The 27,328-nt window shown below is 41.3% G+C and overlaps 1 long non-coding RNA gene across 1 annotated transcript in view; it reads right to left on the reverse strand.

Annotated features, from left to right (window-relative positions):
- Positions 1-2,022: 2,022 nt before the first annotated feature.
- The window catches only part of LOC138986351 (uncharacterized), a 34,075-nt gene continuing 8,769 nt past the window's right edge, over positions 2,023-27,328 (reverse strand). The window contains exons 2-3 of the long non-coding RNA XR_011463183.1: positions 9,532-9,661; positions 2,023-7,425 (exon numbers count right to left, since the gene is read on the reverse strand). This is a non-coding gene — a long non-coding RNA (uncharacterized lncRNA). The remainder of the gene's footprint in view (positions 7,426-9,531; positions 9,662-27,328) is intronic.

The following is a 27,328-nucleotide window of genomic DNA, read 5'->3' on the forward strand; positions in this document are numbered from 1 at the left end:
AAACCAATACAATATTATAAAATTAAATAAAATTAAATTAAAAAATAAAAAATAAAATTATTCTAATGTTTAAATAAAAAATTCTTAGTATAACAGTGGGCAGTAGCCATAAGTGCCTCATTTAATCTAGGCTCCAGAAACATCCTTTTTTCCAAAAGGGGAAATGGAGCAGTTGGTCTGACTGAGGAACAATATTTTAGGCTCCAATGTTACCTTCCTAAGAGATTTTCACAGGTAATTCTGGCCAAAGCAATGTTTGTGTCACTCCCCACAATCATTAGCAAGAGAGTTCACCACCTGTGATCCACAAGAAAGTAGCTAAATTTTCTGCTAAACCAAGAGGAACTGAGAAACCTTGGGGAGAATTATTAGTTAGCTGCTTCTAAGTTCCTTGGTAGCTCAGATGGTAAAGCATCTGTCTAGAATGTGGGAGACCCGGGTTTGATCCCTGGGTTGGGAAGATCCCCTGGAGAAGGCAATGGCAACCCACTCCAGTACTCTTGCCTGGAAAATCCCATAGACCGAGGAGCCTGGTAGGCTACAGTCCATGGGGTCACAAAGAGTCAGATACGACTGAGCAGCTTCACTTCACTTCTAAGGGGCCCAGCCTGTAGCATATTTTCTTGAGGGTGGTTTGTAGACCAAGTTTTCACACAGTGTGGGGTGGAGGTGATGTCCTTCAGCAGGTCGTCTGAGGACACTGGGTCCCGAGATCCCTCTCAGGAGCAGAGGCAGAGAAAATAGAGGGCCAGGCTGAATTCCCAAGGGGATGCTTAAAGAGGAGCACCCCTCTCTCCTTGAAAGCTGAGAAGTGACCACAGGATGGTCAGGGGTCTTCTCTTTGAAGGTGCTTCCCTAAACAGGTTCACCAGTTGTCAGTCCCTGTCAGGATACAAGAATAGAACAGGACAGGGTGAAGAGACAGAGCAGAGGCCTTGAAGTCCCCACAGAAGAGCCGGGTTGGGGAGAGGTGGCTAAATCCCAGGACATGACATGTCCTAAATCCCAGGACATGACAACTCTGAGGGGTCTTAGAGGGGACATTCCCAGCCCCCTCCTGTCACAGAGCAGGAGATGCCCCAGGGGGTGAACCTGTCCTGGGTCACACAGGGCAGAGCCACACCTGGCACCAGGGCTGCGGGCTCCCAGCTCAGAGCTTCTCCCCTGCAGGAGCTCCCACCAGCTCCCCACCCTGTTTCTGACCTCCCCAGGGGCTTCTCTTCCAGCACTGCTGTCTCATCACCAGGATCTGAGAAGCTCCTGGAGGCTCATCCTCTAACTTGCCTATCCTGGGAAAAGGGAAGGAAAGAACTTAGAGGGGTTTAGCAGAACAGGGGCTTCTGGCCAGCTGAGGGTTAAGCAACAGTCCAGCCAGACTCCCCACTTGCTGAAAAGGAGGGAACCAGGGAGAGAGGCGGCTCGGTCCTCAGGCTTCAGGGAGACCCACCCAGGTGCTGACAGTGAGCACCAGCTGCAGTGAAGTTTAAAGAAGACTTAGAGAAGAAAGGCAAAGCGCTCAGATCTACAAAGATGCTAATCTTTAAAGAGGAAGAAAAAAAAGGTACTAGAGGAAGGTGTGGTAGTAAACAAGATTGAGTTTAACATGTATTTAAATAATATAAAACTAGAATCGTTCATATGTGTTAACACAAAATTTTATTGACTGTTCTTACCCTAATACCACATTGTGCAACCCACAGGAACCTCTGAACTCATGCATCAGATCCGGCCTCCATTTCTTTGTGTGTGGAGCCCATAATGGCAAACAGCTTTCTTACCTCCCTCCTTGCCAACAGACACAGAGACACTCCAGATTCTAGTGACTTCTCTGCTAATGCAACAAAATAGCTTCAACTACCTGGTAAATGGTACTCTCATTGCAGCCTTGTCACCACCATAAGGCCATTTTGCTTTTTCTGTTCATCCCAGAGCTCTAAACAAAATGCACATTCACAAATTACAAGACAGTGCTTTTTTCTCCTTTTGTATACCAAAGACATCAGAATCCAAGGAGCCCTCCTAGAAGTCAGCCATTCCTCTCCCTGGCTCTACACAATTCCCTCCCTTCCCAGGAGGCCAGGCCACTCACTAAGGAGGAGGCTGTTATATCCCAGGGTCAAAGAGGCCCAGTAGACATGGGGGTCCCCTGAGCAGGGCCTCAGTGCAGGCTGCCTATGTTGGGGATTTTCTCCCCGGGACTTGGAAGCGACGAACCTGAAAGAAGGACACTCGGACAGTCTCTTGCAAGGACTGACAAGTTTATTTCTGCAGTCAAGCCTTTTTATAGAAGTAGGAACAAAGAGCTTAGAGTATACAGCCAGCAGAGCGCTGTATACTCTAATCAGTAAAAATATTTCAAGGACAGCACGCTCTAAGTGACCCATGAGCTTATCCCATAACCTGTTTTCTCAAGTAACATCCTTAATATTTGTTATTAAATCTTGGCGCCAGGCATAATCAAAGGCAGGAGATGTTTTTCTGCCTGGGTACATCAAGCCAGGGTATTTCTGGCCCTTCGCCATTTTCCCAAGGACTTCCTCCAACCGGCTATTTTGTACTGGGCTTCCCAACAGCCTGCCACCTGTGCAGCTACCGAGAAATCATCAGAATGGACAGAGGCAAGAGAAAAGTAAAAGCTCGAGCTCTAGGGGCATTTTACATGATTCTTCCAGGGTGGAGCTAGCAAATTAGTTCTTATTTGACCACTGGCCAACAAATTTATTCCAAGGAGACAGCCTCACCACTGAAGAGAAAAGCCTTTCATCTCATCTCCAGTACCTACAGTGTGAACTCAGTAAATAATTATAGAATAAATGTGGAAATAGCCATGGTCTATGATTTGTCTGGTATTATGTTAGATACGCCTCATTCCCTGCAGTTATGACTACCTTGGTGTTTCCATACATCCCACCCTTATATCCACCTACTTACTATGCTTCGCTGTTTTCTTAGGTTAACAGCTCTGCCTCAGGCAGACCTGACCACCAGTGTCAACCTGTGGTCAGGCACTGAAGTCAAGCTTTACAGAAAGCCTGAACTAGGCTTGGGTTCTCTCTCAGCCGCAATCAATGAGCCAGTTTCCTTTCTGACCTTTCATAAACTTCAACTTGTTGATTGCCTACATAAGACGGTATGAGCAAAGCAATTTCTTATTCAGAGTGTGATCTCTTCACATCCCCAGTGCAAATATTGGCATTTAACTTTTTCTGGGAATCAGTATTATGACCCTATAGCCTCCAGGTTTGGCAATATTTACTAATATTATATGGCTTTACATGCATCATTTCAATTAATCTGTAATACATTGACTTGAACCCTCAGAATAACTGTATTATCTAAGAATTACACATAGTTTATGAATAAGCATCCCAGATGTCCAGAGGATTAAATAACTTGTCCACCTTACACGTTCATGCTGCTGTCACTTCAGTCATGTCCAACTCTTTTCAACCCCGTGGACTATAGCCATGGGATTCTCCAGGCAAGAATTCTGGAGGGGTTGCCATGCCCTTCTCCAGGGGCATCTTCCTGACCCAGGGATTGAACTTGCATATCTTTTGTCTCCTGCATTGGCAAGTGGGTTCTTTACCACTAGTGCTACCTGGGAAGCCCTGGCAAGGTGTTCAGAAGCTGTCAGCACCAGCTTAAACATGGACATGCCCAGGAAGGGAAGGAGAGTGTTGATTCTGAGAAACTCAAGTCAGGACTGTGAGAAGCCTGAGAAGAAAGAAGATATGGGGAGGATACTGCAACCCGGAAGGATAAGGGATAGGATAAGGGGAAGACGGAGTACATGCTCTGAGCATGTACTCTTTTTCATGACCACTGCGCCCAAGATAACCACACTGGGCTAGGTTATAGGGAGGAAAAAGCAGCTCTAGGAGCAGGCTCACAGGAGGATGATCTTTGAATATCTGTTTCTCTTTCCCTCATCCTTTAGACCTATTTACTATTAAAAATATTTTTAATTAAAAAGAACAAAATTTCATAATATAATACCAGGATAACAGGTGGTTTCAATGGATCATTAAAGGGGGAGTATATAAACACTGAACAACTTTAGCTTTAAGAAGAGAAAAGAATATAATTCAACACACATGTTAAAGTGTAAAGTATAGAAAATGGTGGGGGTAAAAGCCTTCAAAATTCTCTTTTCCATAAAAGCACTGAGAAAACCTGTTATTTTTATTTGTTGGTATTTATATTTTTTAGTATGTAAGGTAAGGAACCTCTGGGATTACAATCAGATAAGAAAAAACAAAAGCATCTCATGAAAGAGATATAATTACAGCTGATACAAAAATAAGAAATGTAGCCTCTTGATACAGACAAATTATTGTATTAAAAACACAAATTGCAGTTCTAGGGGTGGAGATAGGGAAGACATTTAATAGCTTCTTTTCAGTGTACCATGAGGATGAATTTTGAAAAGACAAAAGTGATTTATGAATCTATGGAAATATCACTAGGGAAGAAAAACTAGCAATAAATTTTGTAAGTTTAACTGGAAAATATCTAACTTGGAAAAAAATCTTGGTTTCAAATAAGGAAAACCTGTTAACATTAGAGTACTTTTCAGAACTCTGAAAATTAACCAATGGCTTGCAGCACCCCAAGGGGAATATATTAAAGAAAAACAGCTTAGTCTCAGTAAGAACAGAGAGCTTTGTGGTGTTTTAACTTGCCTCAGTCCCACCCTTTACTCTGTACCTCCCTTGTAGTTTTGAAAAATAACAGCTTGAATTCATGGTAAAACTAGCAGTCTAGCAGCCACTTGAAAGAGCAGAACAGGGCTGGAGCTCTTTTTAAAGGTTCTTGTGCAAAGAACTGTCATTATTGGCCTCTTTGGTGGCTCCCTGGAGGAGCCCATTTCCACCGATGTCCGTATTTCACCTAATTCAATGCTCTCCTTTTACCTGGAGGTGGGTATTTATTGAAAGTGATACTGAGCAGGGCCCCATGCAGCTTCTGGGCACAAAGCCCTTCTGTGTCTCCTTTTCTTTGTTTACAAGAAACAGCCTTCATTCAGCTTCCATGACCTTCCTGAGATTCCAGCAGTTGTTTATTAGAGAAAGAAAAGGATGTGAGACCAGGAGGAAACAAAACAGTAAGATAAACAATAGTGTAGCCTTGGGACAAGGTCCTAGTTCCCCATCTGCAGATACACACAAAAATATTGTCTGACATTTTACAAATTTATTTTTAATTGAGAGATAATTGCTTTACACTGTTGTATTGGTTTTTGCCATACAACAATGTGAATCAGTCATAAGTACACATATGTCCCCTCCCTCCTAAACCTGCCTCCCACTTCCACCCCATCCCACTCCTCTCGGTTGTCACAAAGCACCCAATTGAGCTCCCTGTGTTATACAGCAAATTCCCACTATCTATTTTACATAATATTTTTTAGCTGTTTTGCAGATACTGAAACCCCCTCCAGATGGGAAAATTTAATGATTAATGACGTTATGCTGCCCACAAGCACGTAGACCCCAGTTGGAACCTGAAGGTTGATAATGGAGACTCCTACTTACCTCACCACCAATTCGTCTGAAGAAAGTCCAAGAGCTGATCACATGCTCTTTGAACCATTACTATAAAACTTCTCGCTGTCCTGTCCAAGTTGGGACACATAGTTTTTAGAGGCAAGAGTATGCTATATACCCCTTTTCCTGGCAAAGAAATAAAGCTATCCTCTTCCATTAAAAGAAGTCCCTTGCATGTACAGGCCTAAGCTCTCATTTCTTCCTGATGTTGAGAATCTGCACAAGCACGCTTTCCTGGTTGACATGCTGTGTGTATTGTTACACATTGATGCTGGAAACAGTAATGCTATCCTGACTCCATGATGAGATGCTATGTTTTTCTGAACTTTGCCCTCTGTATTTTTCCCTAATTTTAATCTGTATTTTTCCTTGTAATAAACTGTAATCTTGGGGCTTCCTTGGTGGCTCAGATGGTAAAGAATCTGCCTGCAATGCAGGAGACCTGGGTTTGATCCCTGGGTTGAGAAGATCCCCTGGAGAAGGGAATGGCTTCTCACTCCAGTATTTTTGCCTGGAAAATTCCATGGACAGAGGAGGCTGGTGAGCTATAGTCTATGGGGTTGCAAAGAGCCAGACACAACTGAGCAACTAACCCAACACTTGAATATAATAGACTTCAGTGAGTCTGTGAGTCCTGAGTCCTGCTGATGAAAAAAAATCAGTCTAAGAAAGAAATAGATTTTTTTTTTATTTCATAGAAGTATAGTTGATTCACAATGATATGCCAATTTTTGCTGTATAGAAATGTATATATTCTTTTTCATATTCTTTTCCATTATGGTTTATCACAGGATATTGAATACAGTTCCCTGTGTAGAAAATTTTATTCAAGCCAAATTGAGAGTTATAACCTGGGAACAGTTTCTCATAAAGCTCCAAGAACTGTACTGCCCATTAGACATCAAAACACAGTTACACGGGCTTCTGAGACAGAGGGCTGTGCATTAAATGATATCAATTGATATCATTGCAGATACCAATCTTCAAAATCCAGATCTTTAAGTACAAAGTGATGGGTCATTGGGACCATTTATAGATCAAGAAGCAATGTTTCTTTTAAGGAGTTTTCTTGTTGGCACTAAGAGAATGTTGTTCTTTAAGATTGAAAAGGTATTTCTGCCCATGGGAAGGTTTCGCCAATGCACAATGCAGATACACAATACATGGAAGAGGAGACATGGCCAAAGGGTAGAGAACATTTTTTAAGTTTACATTTTTTGTCTTGCCATAAAATATGAAATTTTCACAGTCCTTGTAACAAAGGAGTTCTGTGACCACCACAACTAAAAATGTTTTTTAGAAAGGGAAAAAAGGAGTTCATGAGTCGTTCTAACAAAGCTATCAAAACTTGAGGGTGGCTGGACTTGCAGTTAGTGCCAGATGTGTAAGTGTTCTTGTGTGGACAGTGCCTCCTAACCTAACAGTGAGCCTGCCTCTCACAGTTGGTGCCGGAAGAGGGACTCCATGCAACAGTCTTGCTCACTGGAAAGACTGAGAAAACTAAGAATGGTTTGAGGAAACTAAGAATGAGAGGCCAAGGACAAGAAATCTTTGATTCCTATATGTCCTCAATGTCACCAGTAGTATGGAATTACAGCTGTGCTGCAATCCAGTTATTAGAGGTTGAAGTTGTCAATTAAATTTAGAAATGATGGATCCAACTCCTGAAGAGCTGGTTTATTGAATGCATGAGAAAATTCAAAGTAGCAAGAAAAAGGCTAGATATTCAATCCATTGGTAATTGTTATCTGTAATAGCTAAAATAAAAATTATAGAGAATGCTAGGGTGTATCCTGGTGCTGGGCCAACGTTGAATTCCAAACACTTCAAGCCACAACTGCTAGCCTCAGGATTGCGATCCAAAAGGGAAATTATGCTGAAACAACAGATAATGAACAGAATTAGAGTAATTTACAAGTGAATGTGAAACTGAATGAGAAGAGTCAAGGGAACATCCTAGGAGGGTGGGAAATCTTTAAATGGTTTTTAAGAAGTGAGATGAATAAAGCAGATTTTAATAGTGTAAAAAATGTCAATGCAGCTCTCTTGGAAGTTAGATGGACTAATGGGAACCCCTGCTGGTCCCACAACAGTTAAGGAGCTCCAAAAATCTGCTTTATTCACTCTAGTTTTGAGAAATTTAAAAATCTAGAAAACAAAGTTGAGAATGAGAAATTTGACCTCAAAGCACCTGGGGCAATGATCCTACTGTCTATTCAAGAGAAGAACTGACCAAAGGAGACCCAGGGGCATATGGTTGGTAACATGGTCAGGGAGTAGAGAAATGCTATTTCTGAAACTCTGACTGGGATTCCCATTAACTGTCATTCCAAAACCGATTGACAAAATCCTAATAGGGGCTACAGTTCAATTGGGGGATATAGTAATATAACAGGTGATGAGATTATGGTGACAGTTTGGATGAAAATTAGAATGTTTGAATATATACAATGAAAAAATGTTTTGACTCTTTTGCTTTGATATATTATGGGGGTGAATATCATGTCTAAGTTGGAAATGATTCCCCTATGAATACTGTAAAATCGAAGAGATATGTACATATACCATTCAGTCAATATTGATAGAACATGCTAAGTGAGAAACAATAAGATTGCCTGGGTCCACAAATCATTCATTTGAAATGGCATAGACTATCTGGTGGGCTAAAAGAGATTAGTACTTTAATACTCAATTGGTATCTAGCTGGTGACACCTTAAAAAAATGTACAAAGTGAAAGTTGTGAGTTGGGTTTTATTTGGGACCAAATGAGGACTATAGCCAGGGAGATAGTATCTCACATAGGTTTGAGAAACTGCTCCAAAGATGGGGGTAGGGAGACGGGTGGGGAAGGGAGAAATCAGTATATATGTGATTTTGGTGAAGGGGTAGTACATGCAATCAAACACATATTTCTTTGTAAAAGGTCTCTGCTATCATTAGGAGCAATCATCACCTTAAAGGAATTTAGTGCTTTACTAGATATGAGGAAATACAAGAATTAGGCTCATAAAATCAGCTCCTGAAAATATCTAACTATATGAAGATTTGTTCTGCCAGTTTTTCCCAGAGCACAGAGTGCCTCATTTTTACTCTTCACTCTGAAATACCTTCAGTAGATGTTGAAAGTCATCAGCTACAGCAGCACATGATTTAATTCTTATAGAGGTAGATGGCAAATGCCAATTTGTAGCTGACACTGTAGTGATAACACAAACAAATTTTCTGTACAGTAGCCCCATGTTGAGGAAAGAGTAGGGGCTTAAGGAAATAGTCAGTGAATAATACATAAAAGTCACTGCTGGCTGGTAGGATTTTGGACCAGAAATTTGAGAGGCAACTATTTGGGAGACAACAAGCTTGCTATTGGATGCTAGTTAAAATTGCTCTTATGACTGAAAATTGTAAAATTATACTGAAATACTCAAAATGTCTTGAGCAATATCAGAAATATTCTAACAGAGAGGACAATGCCAAGAAGAGTTCCAAAATAAAATGGAAATGATTTATAGATGAATATGCTACTAGAGGAGAGAATGGAGAATTCATAAGTAGGTGTAGTCTTTCCCCCACGGCCTAACTTTGGAAACACCTGGGAATTGCTAAATCCTATGGCCACTTGGGCCACTTGACAAGTGGCTTATGAGCAACTATTGACCAACAAAAATCTGCTTGCTTTATGAATGGCAGTTCCACGATGAATAGCTGACATCTTGCTTGGAAAGACAACAGCTTGATTGAAGGAAATAAAAATAAAATGGTTCAAGTTTGACTTTTTATTGATTCAAGGGAAGTGGCTAGTGGTCTAGCCATTTAATCAAGTAGAAGTATAACGGAAAACTGTTCTAATATGATATCTGTATGGAATGTGGCCCCACAGGAATGACTATGGGAATATAAGGAACAAATTTTGAAGCACATCAAAAGAACCCCTTTCCAGTAAGAGTGACTGAAACTGACAAGTATATTTCTTGGTTCACTCACCTGAGGTAGCCACCTGGGTCCACGGAATTAGTGAATATGGGGGGAATTGAAGCAATGCAGAAATGACCTGAAACTAGGCATATTCTCTCATACCGTCCGGGGTACAAAATGCCAACAAGAACTTTCCCATCTACAAACAAGAAGGATATTCCTCAGGGAGCAAGCTCTTATTTTTCAGTTTGTACCTACCACTATATAGAGGTATGCTGTAACACAGGTGTATTAGTCTGCTAAGGCTACCATAACAAGATACGGCAGAATGTCATTTAAACAATAGGAATTTTGTCACAGTATTAGAAGCTGAAAGTCCAAGATCAAAGTGTTGGCAGGTTTGGCTTTTCCTGAGACCTCTATTCTTAGTTTTCAGAAGGCCACCTTCTTTCAATGTCTTCACGTGGTCTTTCTCCTGCACATGCACACATCATTACTGTCCCTGCCTCTTCTTATAAGGATGCCAATCATATTGTATCAGGACCCCACTTTTATGACCTCATTTAACCTTAAATTTGGAGAAGGCAATGGCACCCCACTCCAGTACTGTTGCCTGGAAAATCCCATGGATGGAGGAGCCTGGTAGGCTGCAGTCCATGGGGTCGATAAGAGTTGGACACAACTGAGTGACTTCACTCTCATTTTCCACTTTCACGCATTGGAGAAGGAAATGGCAACCCACTCCAGTGTTCTTGCCTAGAGAATCCCAGGGACAGGAGAGCCTGGTGGGCTGCCATCTATGGGGTCACACAGAGTCGAACACGACTGAAGTGACTTAGAAGCAGCAGTAGCAGTAGCAGTAACCTTAAATTACCTCTTTAAAGGCTGTGTCTCCAAAGACAATCACACTGGGGTGGCTTCAACATATGAATTTTGGGAAGACATAGTTCAGTCCATAACAACTGGCATTGTAATATTATAATATTGATATTGATGGTGAAATATATTGACAATTTGAGTTAAAGCTTTCTCAGGATAATTCAGATGGAAAGTCATGAGGAAGAATTGTATTTATCTAAGTATTAGCTAATTTCCATGCTAAAACATTCTGCACAAATTTATCATAGGACATAAATAGTGATAGATCAAGGGAGAAATGAGCAAATAAATTGGAATAAAAATGTGTTCTCACCTACTTGGCAATCCTAGATTGATCCAACTCACCTCCACCTCTGTACTCAAGTTGCCTGGAAGAATCATCAACCTTCCTTGACAAAGTCATTATGAATTAACACTATCGACTGAAGCAACTTAGCAGCAGCAGCAGCAGCCTCAACCAATCTTTAACACCACTCAGCACTCAGCTATGTGCTTAGTAGCTATTTAAAGATAATGTGCATTAGTAACAGCTAACATTAAAGCTCAACATTCAGAAAACGAAGATCATGGCATCCAGTCCCATTACTTCATGGGAAATAGATGGGGAAACAGTGGAAACAGTGTCAGACTTTATTTTTGGGGGCTCCAAAATCACTGCAGATGGTGACTGCAGCCATGAAATTAAAAGACACTTACTCCTTGGGAGGAAAGTTATGACCAATGTAGACAGCATATTCAAAAGCAGAGACATTACTTTGCCAGCAAAGGTCCGTCTAGTCAAGGCTATGGTTTTTCCTGTGGTCATGTATGGATGTGAGAGTTGGACTATAAAGAAAGCTGAGCGCTGAAGAATTGATGCTTTTGAACTGTGGTGTTGGAGAAAACTCTTGAGAGTCCCTCAGACTGCAAGGAGATCCAACCAGTCCATTCTGAAGGAGATCAGCCCTGGGTGTTCTTTGGAAGGAATGATGCTAAAGCTGAAACTCCAGTACTTTGGCCACCTCATGTGAAGAGTTGATTCATTGGAAAAGACTCTGATGCTGGGAGGGATTGGAGGCAGGAGGAGAAGGTGACGACAGAGGATGAGATGGCTGAATGGCATCACTGACTCGATGGACATGAGTCTGAGTGAACTCCGGGAGTTGGTGATGGACAGGGAGGCCTGGCGTGCTGCGATTCATGGGGTTGCAAAGAGTTGGACACGACTGAGCGACTGAACTGAACTTAACTGAACCAAACATTTATTGAGTGCTTGCCATGTGCCATGTATTGTCCTAATTAGTCTACATGCTTTAGATTCATTGAATCCTCAAAAACACACTGTGAGATAGCTATCATTATCCTCATTTCACAGATTAGTAAAAGGAGACATAGAAAGACTAAATCATATAATCAAGTCCACACAGCTGGGAAGTATCAGAACCAAGATTCAAAACCAAGTAATTGAGTTCCACAGCTCATCTTTATTTTTTAACACACTACTAACTTTTTTTCATTATACTACTAACTTTTTTCATATCCTTCCAATCCTCCATTCTACCTTGCCACTCTTGGGTAATGAAAGAGCCTCCTGTTTATCAGGAAACACAGATAGAAGTCAGAAAGTGATGCCTTGGACTTCTGAGGTTGTCCAGTGGTTAAGAGTCCACCTACTAATGCAGGGGACATGGGTTCAACCCCTGGTCAGGGAAGATCCCATATGCCTTGGGGTAACTAATCCCAGGTGCCACAACTACTGAGCCCACACTCTAAAGCCCACGAGCAGCAACTACTGAAGCCCATGTGCCCTAGAGCCCACGCTCTGCAATAAGAGACACTACAACAAGGAGAAGCCCCCTTACAGCAAGCAGAGAGAAGCCCCTGCTCACCACAACTAGAGAAAGCCCATTCGGAGCAACAAAGACAGTCCAGACAAAAATGAACAAATGCATTTAAAAAGTGAGGCCTTCTGCAACCATGTGTTTGAAACAACAAAGGATGAAACTGTTCTGTTGGCTTAGAATTTGAAAGAGCTATGATTGATCTCTCTGGTGAGTGATAGAAGGACCAGATGAGGCACTACTTCTCAAAACTTCAACCCAGAAGTTTCGGTTACCATGTTTTATACTCTTATAAATAACTTTCCCCCAAAATTTTAAACACAATAAAATACTTTCTTTGGGAAAAAGAAAAAGTGATGCCTTCAAATCCCTATCACTTAAATTTTAACTGACCCACATTTATTTACACCTGTTCCCGCTTTCTCTTCTGCCCCCACAAATGACACTGAGCTCCTAGAATCTAAAGTTGATACTTTCACCTGTGTTTTAAGCCCCTTCTTCTTGCCCCTTTTCAGGAACTTTACTGTCTAATGTACTTCCTCTTTCTATGGCATGCTTCACTGATGCCTCTAACTCCTTTCCAGTAGTCCTTAAACATTCTCTGCTACTGCTGCTAAGTCGCTTCAGTCGTGTCCAACTCTTTGCGACCCCATAGACGGCAGCCCACCAGGCTCCCCCGTCCCTGGGATTCTCCAGGCAAGGACACTGGAGTGGGCTGCCATTTCCTTCTCCAATGTATGAAAGTGAAAAGTTAAAGTGAAGTCGCTCAGTCGTGTCCGACCCTTCGAAACCCCATGGACTGCAGCCTACCAGGCTCCTCTATCGATGGGATTTTCCAGGCAAGAGCACTGGAGTGGGGTGCCTTTGCCTTGTCTGTACTCAGTACACTTTTAAACACTCCCTTGAATTTGCACCTCTAACTATTGTCCTGTTTCTCCCTCTCCCACATGATAGCAACTTCTACAGTTCCTCCAAGGGACTCACTCCTCAGCATCCCTTCACCCTGACTCCTTTGAGCATCACGAGATAACCAGCAACTGTTCCAACATTTGACACTGTTGACTCTTCTTTCCTAATAGAAGTCAGAAAGTCTTTCCTAAAGTCTCTTTTCCTTTGGTTTCCTTGATATCATACACCCTAGGCCTCCTCATACCCCTCTACCATCCCCCTTAGGCTCCTTTGTTGGCTGCTCTTCCTCTATCTCAATGCTTTCTACAATATCAGTGCTCCCAGTGTTTTTGTCACAGTTCAGTTCAGTCACTCAGTCGTGTCCGACTCTTTGTGACCCCATAAATCGCAGCACGCCAGGCCTCCCTGTCAATCACCAACCCCTGGAGTTCACTCAGACTCACGACCACCGAGTCAGTGATGCCATCCAACCATCTCATCCTCTATCATCCCCTTCTCCTCCTGCCCCCAATCCCTCCCAGCATCAGAGTCTTCCAATGAGTCAACTCTTTGCATGAGGTGGCCAAAGTATTGGAGTTTCAGCTTTAGCATCATTCCTTCCAAAGAAACCCCAGGGCTGATCTCCTTCAGAATGGACTAGTTGGATCTCCTTGCAGTCCAAGGGACTCTCAAGAGTCTTCTCCAACACCACAGTTCAAAAGCATCAATTCTTTGGTGCTCAGCTTGCTTCACAATCCAATTCTCACATCCATACATGACCACTGGAAAAACCATAGCCTTGACTAGACAGACCTTTGTTGGCAAAGTAGTGTCTCTGCTTTTGAATATGCTATCTAGGTTGGTCATAACTTTCCTTCCAAGGAGTAAGTGTCTTTTAATTTCATGGCTGCAGTCACCATCTGCAGTAATTTTGAAGCCCCCAAAAATAAAGTCTGACACTGTTTCCCCATCTATTTCCCATGAGGTGATGGGACCAGATGCCATGATCTTTGTTTTCTGAGTTTTGAGCTTTAAGCCAATTTTTTCACTCTCCTCTTTCACTCTCATCAAGAGGCCTTATAGTTCTTCTTCACTTTCTGCCATAAGGGTAGTGTCATCTGCATATCTGAGGTTATTGATATTTCTCCCGGCAGTTTTGATTCCAGCTCATGCTTCTTGCAGCCCAGTGTTTCTCATGATGTACTCTGCATAGAAGTTAAACAAGCAGGGTGACAATACACAGCCTTGACGCACTCCTTTTCCTATTTGGAACCAGTCTGTTGTTCCATGTCCAGTTCTAACTGTTGCTTCCTGACCTGCATATAGGTTTCTCAAGAGGCAGGTCAGATGGTCTAGTATTCCCATCTCTTGAAGAATTTTCCACAGTTTCTTGTGATCCACACAGTCAAAGGCTTTGGCATAGTCAATAAAGCAAAAATAAATGTTTTTCTGGAACTCTCTTGCTTTTTCTATGATCCAGCAGATGTTGGCAATTTGATCTCTGGGTCCTCTGAGATCAAATGTTCCTCTGAGATCAATCCTCTGAGTTCCTTTTCTAAAACCAGCTTGAATATCTGGAAGTTCATGGTTCACATATTGCTGAAGCCTGGCTTGAAGAATTTTGAGCATTACTTTACTAGCATGTGAGATGAGTGCAATTGTGTGGTAGTTTGAGCATTCTTTGGCATTGCCTTTCTTTGGGATTGGAGTGAAAACTGATCTTTTCCAGTCCTGTGGCCACTGCTGAGTTTTCCAAATTTGCTGGCATATTGAGTGCAGCACTTTCACAGCATCATCTTTCAGGATTTGGAATAGCTCAACTGGAATTCCATCACCTCCATTAGCTTTGTTCGTAGTGATGCTTTCTAAGGCCCACTTGACTTCACATTCCAGGATGTCTGGCTCTAGGTGAGTGATCATACCATTGTGATTATCTTGGTCAATTGTTTTTGTCAGAGACTCCCTTTAATGCATTTTCACTCTCTCTAGGATAGCTACTCTATGGGCTCCAAATAGCATTCACATGCTGCTACTGTCCAAGTTTATATCTCCACCCTACACCCTCTGCTTAGCATCAGACCCTGCATCCAACTCTCTGCTAGGCATCTCCACTAGGGGTCATTTACAACATGGTCAATGCCCCATTCATTGTCTTCAATCTCCAAACTAATGTTAGGTTCCTACTCTCAGTCAATGACCTATTCCAGAAACCTGGGCCTTTGCCTTGACTTTTTCCTCTCCTACTCCCTAGGGTAGTTGACCCAGTGCTTATAAGATGTCAATTCCTATGCTAAGCACCTCACATGCAGTAATTTCATTTTATTGTCATAACCTTCAGAGGTAAGAAAACAATAATTAAATATTCACTGTTTCTAATCCTTATTGTTAAGGAAACTGAAGAAGCGTTCTCCAAGTCATCATACTTTTTTCTCAGCTTCTTACCACACCCCCACCTTATTTTGATTGTCTGGAACAGTGCCCCATCCTCATGCCTCTCTCTGGCTTCACACCAGAGGACATGCTCCTTGTATATCCTCTAGAGCTCTCTTGCCACTCTATTAATATATTGCAACGTATCAAGTTCCTTTTTTTACAACATACAGCTTGATGGGAAAGGGATGAATCATTTTTTCCCATAGGAAATGAAAGCAGAAGCTATTACTACATCTGTAATCTGGCAATAAATGTGTTTTGTTTCATGGGAAAGACTGGAGTAATTTTATCTAGTTTACCTGGGCCCATGGATAATATTGCAAGGTTATCTGTTATTGTACGGTATTTTCTCTCTCCTTTTTTTCTGTTACCATCATTATCCCCATATAAACAAAGCAGCCTCCTATTTGCCTAAATTACTAATTCAAAAAGAACAAAAGTGTATCTCAGATCTCACTCACTTTAAATTTCCCCAGCTTGGCCAGAAAGCTCAACCTATAGCAGTTAGACTTCCAGAGATTAGAGGAAACTAACTTTACTAAAACCTTAGCCTCTGAAAAGAAACAAACACACATGCATGCACATACACACACCCACACATACATACACCCGCACATACACACACCTGCACATACACACACCCACACATACACACACCCACACATACACACAAACACGTGTACAGCCCTGCCATTGTGTGAGTTATAACTAAGTCTACTCCAACAATATGCAGATTGTAGTTCAAAGGAGGATTCTAAGGATCTGAGAACATTTTCTTCCAGATGAGTAGGAGAGCAGGGTTGTCTCTCTGAACTGTGCAGTTACTGATCTGAGCTAATCTCCTTTCCCTATAGGGTAATGTAACATTGGTTCCTCCCTGTGTCTTCCCCCCCTAATAGCCTTTGAATTTGAACTACAGCAACAGATCTCTGGTTCCCCAGCCTGGATCATTTACCCTGAAGTTTAGACTTACCAGCCTTTATAATAATGTAAGCCAATTCCTTAACATAAATCTCTCTATATACAATCTTTTGATTCTATTTCTCTGGAGTATCCTGACTAATATACACAACATCTTTTTCTGTCTTTCTACTTTTCCCTTATCTATATCAAGCCAGGCAGAGAACTGTGATTACAGAGTGACCAGAGCACTTCAGTCCTGCGTCCATTTGCCTGTTCCTAAATTTAGCTGAGATGTCCTTTGACCGTGCTCTGCCGTCTTCGTGTTCCTCCTCTACCCTGTGTCTATGTTGAAAAGCTTCATGCACTTTTTAATCACCCTATTATCCATACAAGGACTTTGGTTTTTCCTGACTGACAATTTTCCTGAGATCCTCTCTTACAACTATCTTTTCTCTCATTCTCACTCTCTCAGTGAATATTATGTTTTTCTTGTTGTCACAGGGATCCACTTACTTCAGTCATTCTGCTCCAGTGGAACTCTGGCCAGTGTATGAAAATAAAAGTTCCAGAACTGGACCCAACAGGGTGGAGCAATGTGGGGAAGGAACCATGGAGTGATGATTGGACAGAGTGCCTTATCCCTCCAGCCCCTACTGAGGTTCTTGGGACAATAATAATGGTAACAAAAATATTAATGCTGCTCATCAGAGCTTATTTTCCTTTTATAATGTTTTTAAAATGCTATTTTAAAAAGTAAAATGAGTAGGGGTAGTAGTGAAAGCAGAAAAAGATCAACAAATATGGACAAGTATCTACCCAAAAGTCATGGTCCATAAATAGAAAGACTGTTCATTTGCCACACAGCCAAAAGCAGATGGGAAAGGCTTACAAACACTAGAGGTGCAAACTCTCTGAAAAGGCATTGAACATGTGGTCTGGAAGGGAAACTGAATGGTTCCATGATACAGAAGAGAAGATCTGATCTGGGTGGATGAGACCTGATGAGTTCCATAAATCTGTCTATTGATGGCATTCTCATCTACCACATACCCATCCAGGGTGAAATGGGGAGACCCAGGTGCCTCTGCCACCTCAACTCCCTCTGCCTCTCACAATGTTCCCTTCAGCTTCCACATTCACTGTCTTCCGAGGTACAGACCAGAGTCTGGGTCCTGGATGGCTCTCCTACAGAACTCATCAGTCTGTAAAACACCTGCTTTCCTTATTTCTTTTCGAAAAAGTGAACAGATGAAGCTTGTATGAAGGACCTTCTCTCTTCTTTTAACTTCCCTTTCATACCTGATCCTGTCCATAAATGCTAGTTGCGCCTACCAGCATCCTTAGTTTCAGCATTATTGCTCCCTCAATAGACTACAGGCAATTTGAGGGCAGAGGTGTTTGCTCTCTGTTCCATCACCTATATAACTAAGTCAAGAGTTGTTTCCTCACAGCTGTTCATTAATTTTTGTTGGAAGATATAAAACATTTGCTCAAAATAATTTGCTCCTTCCCTGATCTCTGGGCTGCTTTTGGAGCCCACTCAAGCACACAGATCCCTTAAAGTTGAATGTTATTGTCCCTGCAGATGATCTGCTCAGAGCTGCCCACTGAGTTCTGCTGAAGAAAAGCTTCCTGGGTGTCCTATGAATGGACTTGCTCAGTTTGCATCCAGCCACAGGAATTAAGTTGTTTTGCATCTAAGCTGTTCTGCTGATCATATCTCATTTTATCTGCCATTGTGCTCATCTACCATAGGGATTCCATCCTGCTGTTGTAGTGAGAAGGAAGTAGAAGTTACCTTAGATGCCTTCATACAACAGAAAACAAAAGAAAAATAGATTATAAATCTCATAAAAATTGATGATTCTGACAAAGTTTCCAGGAGTTTAATCATTCAGGGAATATCCATATATCCCCTCAAAGTTAAAAGCAATTTTGTCTTACCTTAATGCCCTGTCATAAGGAAAGAGACACCACGATTTCTAAGTCTTTTTGTAGTTGTAGGTAAATGCATCATAACTGGGTATAATATGTTTTAACATTTGTTGAACTTGGGACAAGATGCATACAGCATATATCTATGTATGATTAAATTTTAAATAAGATACATTTGATTCTCCCACATTGAAATATTGTCTTGTGAGCATAATTGAGTGAATAAATTCTAACAAATTACTCCTGAATCTGTAATCTGGAAGTTAGTGTTCATCCAATAGAACCACAATTCCTTAGAAACTGGAAACTTTCCTGGAAGGGAAAGGAGGCCTGTGACCAACACTGGGCTGACATGGGCTTCCTACCTGTTTCATCTAATGAAAAAGAGTTTCCTGAAGCTGATTTTTCAACTAAGGGAACAACCATCAGGTAGGCTGTTAACAGAAATAAGAAACATTAGCAAAAAATGTAGTGCCTGTGACTGAAGGCATTCCACAGTATGGCTTTGGAGACATAGAATTGACAGAGATTAAAGAAAGTCTGTAGTACCTACCATTATAGACCATACCTGGGTTTAAAGCTGCAAATGCCTCTTTCTCTGTGAAGTCAATGTCTGAAAGGATTTTCACAGATGTTTGGTAATGTTGACAGTCAGAAAGACTTGCCTATTAGGTTTCTGACCACATATTGCTCAAGAGGAAGAAGAGGCCTCTACACGTGTGTTGAGATTAGAGAGATTTACTTAGTAAGATGATGAAAGTGATGAGGGCATTGCTCACTAGACCATGGCATAGCAGGAGAATTTATAATGAGATCTTACAGACCAGACGAGGCCTGGACTTCACCAGATGGACCACCAGATTATTGTTCTTGATGGAGCAATTTGAGGAGGAAGAAGAGATGGTAGCAATATTATAAAATATTGGGTTGGATGGGAGGCGGACGATATCAATTCAGCTGGAGACCAATGGAAGTATGTTGAACCTCTAAAGCTAGATTTCTACAAAGCAACCTTCCATGTAGTGGAAGAAAGAGCTCCCACCTCTAACCACAGAAGAGGCCTCAGACCAAATTTGTAAGAAGCATTGACATATACAGTATCCACTAATTAATTTTTGTGTTTGTGGGATGAAGGAGAGAAGTTGTCATAGGAATGACACCTGCCCTTAGTACCTAGAAGCCCTAATATATATGGTGTAGATTTGTGTAACCAAAGTACTGCCTGGATCCTGGGAGGCAAAAAAATCCTACTGACTTGTTTCACCTAAATCAGGAGAGGGTATTGTGCTTCAGACTGCACCAGAAGCAAACTCCACCTTGGGAGTCCAGAGATTAAGATCAAGAAATGAGGGGAGTCAGAGTGATGAGTAGTTTTAGATCTACAGTTAAGACACCTTGTAGGCAAACTACTCTGCTCTTCTTGTAAGAGAAAGCACACCCACCAAAGAACCACTCTCTTCTAGTGAGCAGGAGCATGATACCAGGCTGGTTCCTGACTCTGAACAGGCAGGATGAGTGGCATAAGATCTTCTCTAAACCTGAATGCTGCCAGATTCGATCAAACAACAGTTGCATATTTCCCAGTTTGAACCAAGCATTCTACTGATGCAGTGGGACTTGTACCTGGGTTGGATAGGGAAAGCCATATTTGATTAATTCATGTACTCAAGAAAAGGGCCAGAGACATAAAAGACCAAAAAGTTACAGAATTATTGAAAGTGTTCCCACAGAAGAGTTCTTCTCTAACCATTATAAAAAGCAGAGAGTGTGATATTACACAGGACAGAGGAGCCCAGTTCCACAAGTAAATACTGTGATTTGTTTTTTCTTTCTCAACTTGTAGGAGAAAATTTGCAAGGGGCTACAAATATTTTTCTAAGAAGTTGTAATTAGATGGAGAAAATCTTATTCACCAAAATTTCAAGGATTGAGAAAGGCATCTTGAAGACATGAGACAGGCAATCGGAGTGAAAAGACTGGTCACCTCACTTTAAGGGAAGAGTCACTTGTCAGGAGAACTTGACTTTGAAAGGAAATAGACAGTGAGGGGAGTGTCAACAAAATGGTAGAGGCTATGTAGTGTAATTCCTTGTATGACAACCTCCGGAAGTTCAGTGAAGTTATTAGTCCAATAAGATGGTTGGTTCAACTGGATCATTTCAGTGGAATGCAAATAGGGAGGATCTGAAATATCTGGAGGGATTTAGCAATGGAGAAAGCCCCAGGAAGGGACTCTGAGGATGTAGAGGTCAAATATTACTGAAGACCAAGCAGGGCTTTTGACCATTCTAGGATATACAAGTGAGTTTCAGAGCATGTTTAATAAGTTGTCAAATGAGTTATGCAAGCATGAATTCCAAGAGGTGCCTGAACAGACAAATTTTTTATCTTTGAGTTATTCAGTGACAAGTGACGGGGTGTCATTAATTGGTAGAACATGTGGGGTTTTTATGTTGGGTGGAAAATCAAAAAAAAAAAAAAAAAAGTATCTTTCTATTCAGGCTGGATGAGTCTGTAATACCATAAGTCAACCAAGCCTTTGGCAGGAACTGAGCTGATTTCTTCCTCTTCTCAGACATTTCTACTGCTATCAGGAGTAACTCCAGATAAAGACCCTCATTGTGAGCCAAGTATGGGAATTGAATCAACAACTTCCCAGAACATCCTAAACAATCACTTTTCTGTCTCTCTCTTCACCCAGATCTTATGACTCTGATTAACAAGCGTCTCCCTTGGCCTTTTCTTCCTCATTAGAATTTCACATGGTCCAGAATAAAACTCAATTTCCCTTTCAGATGCTATGTCATAGAACTTATCTTTATAGGCTCAATCAACTTTCTACACATCTCTAGCTCTGAATACTCTTTACAAACCTAGTCTTGGTTTGGTAGTTTGGATGAGGGGGTGAAGGGTGACTTAGTTGGAAGAGTATTTTGCCTAGACAAACCCCAATTTGTAAAAGTCAATAAGTTAACTTGTAAAAAGATGCTCAAATTCACCAGTTATCAGGGAAATGAAAAGTGAAAAAGATACCGATTTTCATATATCAAATTGATAATCAAGCTAATAATGGCCAATATTGGCAAGGCTATGGAAAAATGGGAACTCTCATACACTGCTTGTGGGAATGTAAACATGCACAGTGTTTTGGGGAAGCACATTTTGATTTTGAAATTCTACTTTAGGGAACTATCTTAACAGGAGTAAAGCCATATAAATGCTCAAAGAATCATGTTTAAGGGTGTTATGGCTGAAACTCCTAGTTGCCTACCTACTCTCTATCCTTTCTATCTATATATTTGGTGGTAGTGACGTGCTTAACTAAAAATGGACATTTCTCAGAACCCTTAATAATACAGGGCAAGGCAATGAGATACAAGCAGAAGTCATTGGGTGGGACTTGAGAAAAAGCCTCTTACCCATCCCTTCTTCTCTTTTTTGCAATGTCCAGAACTTGTACATGATGGTTAGGGCTCCAGCAGCCATCCTGTGACCTCAGGAATGGAAGTGAGTGAAGTGAAGTCATTCAGTCATGTCCGACTCTTTGCGACCCCATGGACTGTAGCTATCAGGCTCCTCCATCCGTGGGATTTTCCAGGCAAGAGTGCTGGAGTGGATTGCCATTTCCTTCTCCAGGGGATCCTCCCCACCCAGGAATCGAACCCAGGTCTCCTGCATTGCAGACGGATGCTTTACCATCTGAGCCACCAGGGAAGCCCCCAAGAATGGAAACCACACATCAATGAACAGAAAAATATAAGGACTCTGGGAACTTGGTGCTTCATAGAATTACCATGGCTTGCTTTGCATTGATTCTTATAGAGTTTATCTGAAAACAAGAGAAAAACAAGATTGCAATTTATTTAGGCCATCATGATTATATCTCTTACTAGCAGCTGAATGTATTTCTGACAGACCAAAGTTTGCTGTAACACTGCTTTAAAATAGGGGGAATGATGTAAACAGTAGAAATGGCTCTGGCTCCCACTTTCCTGAGATTTTCTAGATTAAATTCCAGTCTTAGTACATGAAATCCTGACATTGAACCCCCTTTTTTTCTTAAAACAACTTGATCTTGGCCCCGCTTCAGCACATTACTCTTAAACTGCTAGAGAAGCAAACTTGTAATGTAAATATTTTTAAATTTTTGGAAAACAGAAGACACAAAGTAAACAAGATTCAGTAACTATATAAACTGTATGTGTGCTGTACTTACTAAGTCATTTTAGTCGTGTCCGACTCTTTGAAACCCTATGGACTGTAGCCTGCCAGGCTCCTCTGTCCATGGGATTCTCCAGGCAAGAATACTGGAATGGGTTCCATACTGTCCTCCAAGGGATCTTCCCAACCCAGGGATCAAACCCACGTCTGTTATGTCTCCTGCATTGGCAGGCGGGTTCTTTACTACTAGTGCCATGTGGGAAACCCATATAAACTGTATATAAAACCTCAAATTATATCAACCAAAACTGAGAATTGGCAGAAAGAGAGGAAACATAGTCAGTTTTCATTGAACATGGGAAAGGAAATAGCATTCTATGCATAGCATTTATGATAAGAGGAAAAACAGGTTCAAATTCATTTTTATTTATTTATAGAAAACTACTAGCAAAACTGAAAATAGGATGGTTATCATCAAAACCATTAAAAGGTAGAGAAGGCAAAGAAATAGAGTCTATATGAGTAGTCTACAAACTTTTTATGGCAGGGTTGTGAAAGACAAAAGATTTTAAGCAGGCAGTACCACTATGTATGCTTATTAAATGTGAATTGCATTTTTAAAGTCATACACTAGGAGTTAAAATCTATTTAAAAATCTCTAAAAATATGAGATATCCATATCCATGAAATAAACAGTATTTTAATAGTTGCAGTTCAAGATGGCTCATACAACCTTAGCTTATACTTCAAGACTCAATATGGAGGAGGAGCCAAGATGGCGGAGGAGTAGGACGGGGAGAACACTTCCCCCCCACAAATTCATCAAAAGAGCATTTAAATGTCGAGTAAATTCCACAAAACAACTTCTGAATGCCTGCAGAGGACATCAGGCACCCAGAAAAGCAACCCAACTCTTCGAAAGGAGGTAGGAAAAAATATAAAAGACAAAAAAAAAGAGACAAAAGAGGGAGGGATGGAGTTCCGTCCCGGGAAGAGAGTCTTAAAAAGAGAGAAGTTTCCAAACACCAGGAAACCTTCTCACTGCCGAATCTGTGCCGAGCTTTGGAAGCACAGAGGGCAACATAACAGGGAGAAAAAATAAACAATTAAAACTCACAGATTGCGAGCCCTACGGTAACTCCCCCAGCGGATAAGCAGCGCAGACGCCTGCATACGCCATTAGCAAGCGGGGGCTGGGCAGGGAGGTGCGGCACAGGCTCCATTGCTCAGAGTAAGAATCTGGCCTGAATACCCTGAGCGCTATCTGAGCGAAATAATTTGGGCTAGCAAACCAGACTGTGGGATATCTACCACGCGAAAAGCCAGCCCCAACCTAAGACACCACCAGGCCCGCGCACGGAACAAAGGACTGAATAGAGATAGTCAGCTGCGGACCTTCCCCCTCCGGTAACAGGCAGCCAGAGCCGGAAGGGGACAATCGCAGCCCCAGAGAGACATTATCTATAAAACTGTAAGCAGGCTTCTTTGCTAGCTAAAACTGCTTGGGGGTCTGGACGGTCAACATCTGCCTGAGAAGGTGCGCCGGTTTTACACCCAGATAACTGAGTGGCGGGGAGGCGATAAGTTGCAGCATTGGCGTTCACCAAACACCTCATCACCTGAGCTGCTCGGACCTGGGAAGAGCACAAAATGCAGGCCCAACAGAGTCTGCGCCTTTGAGGACTACCCAAGTGCCTGAACCTGAGCGGCTTGGACCTGGGAGGTACATGCAGCCCAGGGCCGGCCTCGGATTGTTCTCGGCGGAACAACCTAGAGCCCGAGCAGTGTGGGCAGGGAGGCTACACGCGCCGTGAGTGGGGGCAGACCCAGTGTGGCTGAGGCACTGCGAGCGCACGCCAGTGTTATTTGTTTGCAGCATCCCTCCCTCCCTCCCCACAGCGCGACTGAACAAGTGAGCCTAAAAAAAAAAAAAAGTTTCCCCCACCGTCCCCTTTGTGTCAGGGCGGAAGCCAGACACTGAAGAGACCAGCAAACAGAAGAAGTTATAACAGAGGGAAACAACTTGGAAGCTACAGGCAATAGATTAAAACCCCGTGGTTACTACGGACTACATAGGAAGGGGCCTATAGATCTTGAGAAATATAAGTCGGACCAAGGAACTAGCCAAAAATGAACTGAACCCACCATACAACAAAACCAGAGAAAGTCCTAGATATATTTTTACTATTTTTACTATCATTCTTTTTCTTTCTTTCTTTTAATTAAAAAAATTTTTTAAGTCCTCTATTGTTCCTTTAATTTTCACTTTTATAACCTATTACTTTACAAAAAAAAAAAAAAGACCTATTTTTTTTTCTTCTTCAGCAAACTTCATATATATATATTTTATAATTTTTTGACCTTGTTTTTTTCTTCTTCTTCTTCTTTTCTTTAACATTGTATTTTTGACATTCCAAACTCTACTCTAGTTTTTTAATTTTAGCTTTTTTGGTATATGTTATCAATTTTGTACCTACAGTTTTTTTATAACTTCTGTGACTTTTTTTTTTTTTGTTTGTTTTCTTCTTCTTCTTTTATATAACATTGTATATCTGAAATTCCAAACTCTACTCTAGATTTTTAATTTATGCTTTTTGGTATTTGATATCAAATTTGTACCTGTATTTTCTTTATAATTTTTGTGACATTGCTTTTGTTTGTTTGTTTTCTCTCTTTATGTTTCTTCTTCCTTTTTTTTAACATTGTATTTTTGAAATTCCAAACTCTACTCTAGATTTTTAATTTTTGCTTTTTGGTATTAGTTATCGATTTTGTACCTGTATTTTCTTTATAATTTTCGTGACCTTGCTTGTTTTTCTTTGTTCGTTTTTTCTCTCTTTCTTTTCCTTCTTCTTTTCTTTAACATCGTATTTTTGAAATTCCAAACTCTACTCTAGATTTTTAATTTTTGCTTTTATGTATTTGTTACCAATTTTGCACCTTTAAGAACCCAATGTTCAGGACCCATTTTTCACTACGGAGCGAGATTACTGGCTTGACTGCTCTCTCTCCCTTTGGACTCTCCTTTTTCTCCACCAGGTCACCTGTGTCTCCTCCCTAACCCCTCTCTACTCTACCCAACTCTGTGAGTTTATGTGTGTTCCAGATGGTGGAGAACACTTAGGGAACTGATTACTGGCTGGATCTGTCTCCTTCCTTTTCATTCCCCCTTTTATCCCTCTGGCCACCTCTGTCTCCTTCCTCCTTCTTCTCTTCTCTGTGTAACTCCGTGAACATCTCTGAGTGGTCCAGTTGTGGAGTGCACATAAGGAAGTGACTACTGGCTACCCCACTCTCTCCACTATTGATTCCACCTCATCTCATTTGGGTCACCTCTAACTCCCTCCTCCCTCTTCTCTTCTCCATGTAACACTGTGAACCTCTCTGAGTGACCCTCACAGTAGAGAAACTTTTCAGCTTTAACGTAGATGTTTTATCAATGGTGCTGTATAGAAGGAGAAGTTTTGAAACTACTGTAAAAATAAGACCGATAAATGGAAGCAGGAGGTTTAAGTCCAAAACCCTGACTCCAGGGAACTCCTGACTCCAAGGAACATTAATTGACAGGAGCTCATCAAACGCCTCCAAACTGACACTGAAACCAAGCACCACACAAGGGCCAACAAGTTCCAGGGCAAGACATACCAAGCAAATTCCCCAGCAACAAAGGAGCACAGCCCTGAGCTTCAAGATACAAGCTGCCCAAAGTCACCCCAAAACCATAGACATCTCATAACTCATTACTGGACACCCACCAGAACACCGACACAAGCTTCCCTAACCAGGAAACCTTGACAAGCCACCTGTACAAACTCACACACAGCGAGGAAATGCCACAATAAAGAGAACTCCACAAACTGCCAGAATATAGAAAGGACACCCCAAACTCAGCAATTTAAACAAGATGAAGAGACAGAGGAATACCCAGCAGATAAAGGAACAGGATAAAAGCCCACCAAACCAAACAAAAGAGGAAGAGATAGGGAATCTACCTGATAAAGAATTCTGAATAATGATAGTGAAATTGATCCAAAATCTTGAAATTAAAATGGAATCACAGATAAATAGCTTGGAGACTAAGATTGAGAAGATGCAAGAAAGGTTTAACAAGGACCTAGAAGAAATAAAAGAGAGTCAATATAAAATGAATAATGCAATAAATGAAATTAAAAACACTCTGGAGGCAACAAATAGTAGAATAACAGAGGCAGAAGATAGGATTAGTGAATTAGAAGATAGAATGGTAGAAATAAATGAATCAGAAAGGATAAAAGAAAAACGAATTAAAAGAAATGAGGACAATCTCAGAGACCTCCAGGACAATATTAAACGCTACAACATTTGAATCATAGGGGTCCCAGAAGAAAAAGACAAAAAGAAAGACCATGAGAAAATACTTGAGGAGACAATAGTTGAAAACTTCCCTAAAATGGGGAAGGAAATAATCACCCAAGTCCAAGAAACCCAGAGAGTCCCAAACAGGATAAACCCAAGGCAAAACACCCCAAGACACATATTAATCAAATTAACAAAGATCAAACACAAAGAACAAATATTAAAAGCAGCAAGGGAAAAACAACAAATAACACACAAGGGAATTCCCATAAGGATAACAGCTGATCTTTCAATAGAAACTCTTCAAGCCAGGAGGGAATGGCAAGACATACTTAAAATGATGAAAGAAAATAACCTACAGCCCAGATTATTGTACCCAGCAAGGATTTCATTCAAGTATGAAGGAGAAATCAAAAGCTTTTCAGACAAGCAAAAGCTGAGAGAATTCTGCACCACCAAACCAGCTCTCCAACAAATACTAAAGGATATTCTCTAGACAGGAAACACAAAAA

Source organism: Bos mutus, chromosome 3 (assembly GCF_027580195.1).
Source record: "Bos mutus isolate GX-2022 chromosome 3, NWIPB_WYAK_1.1, whole genome shotgun sequence".
Classification (NCBI taxonomy): domain Eukaryota; kingdom Metazoa; phylum Chordata; class Mammalia; order Artiodactyla; family Bovidae; genus Bos; species Bos mutus.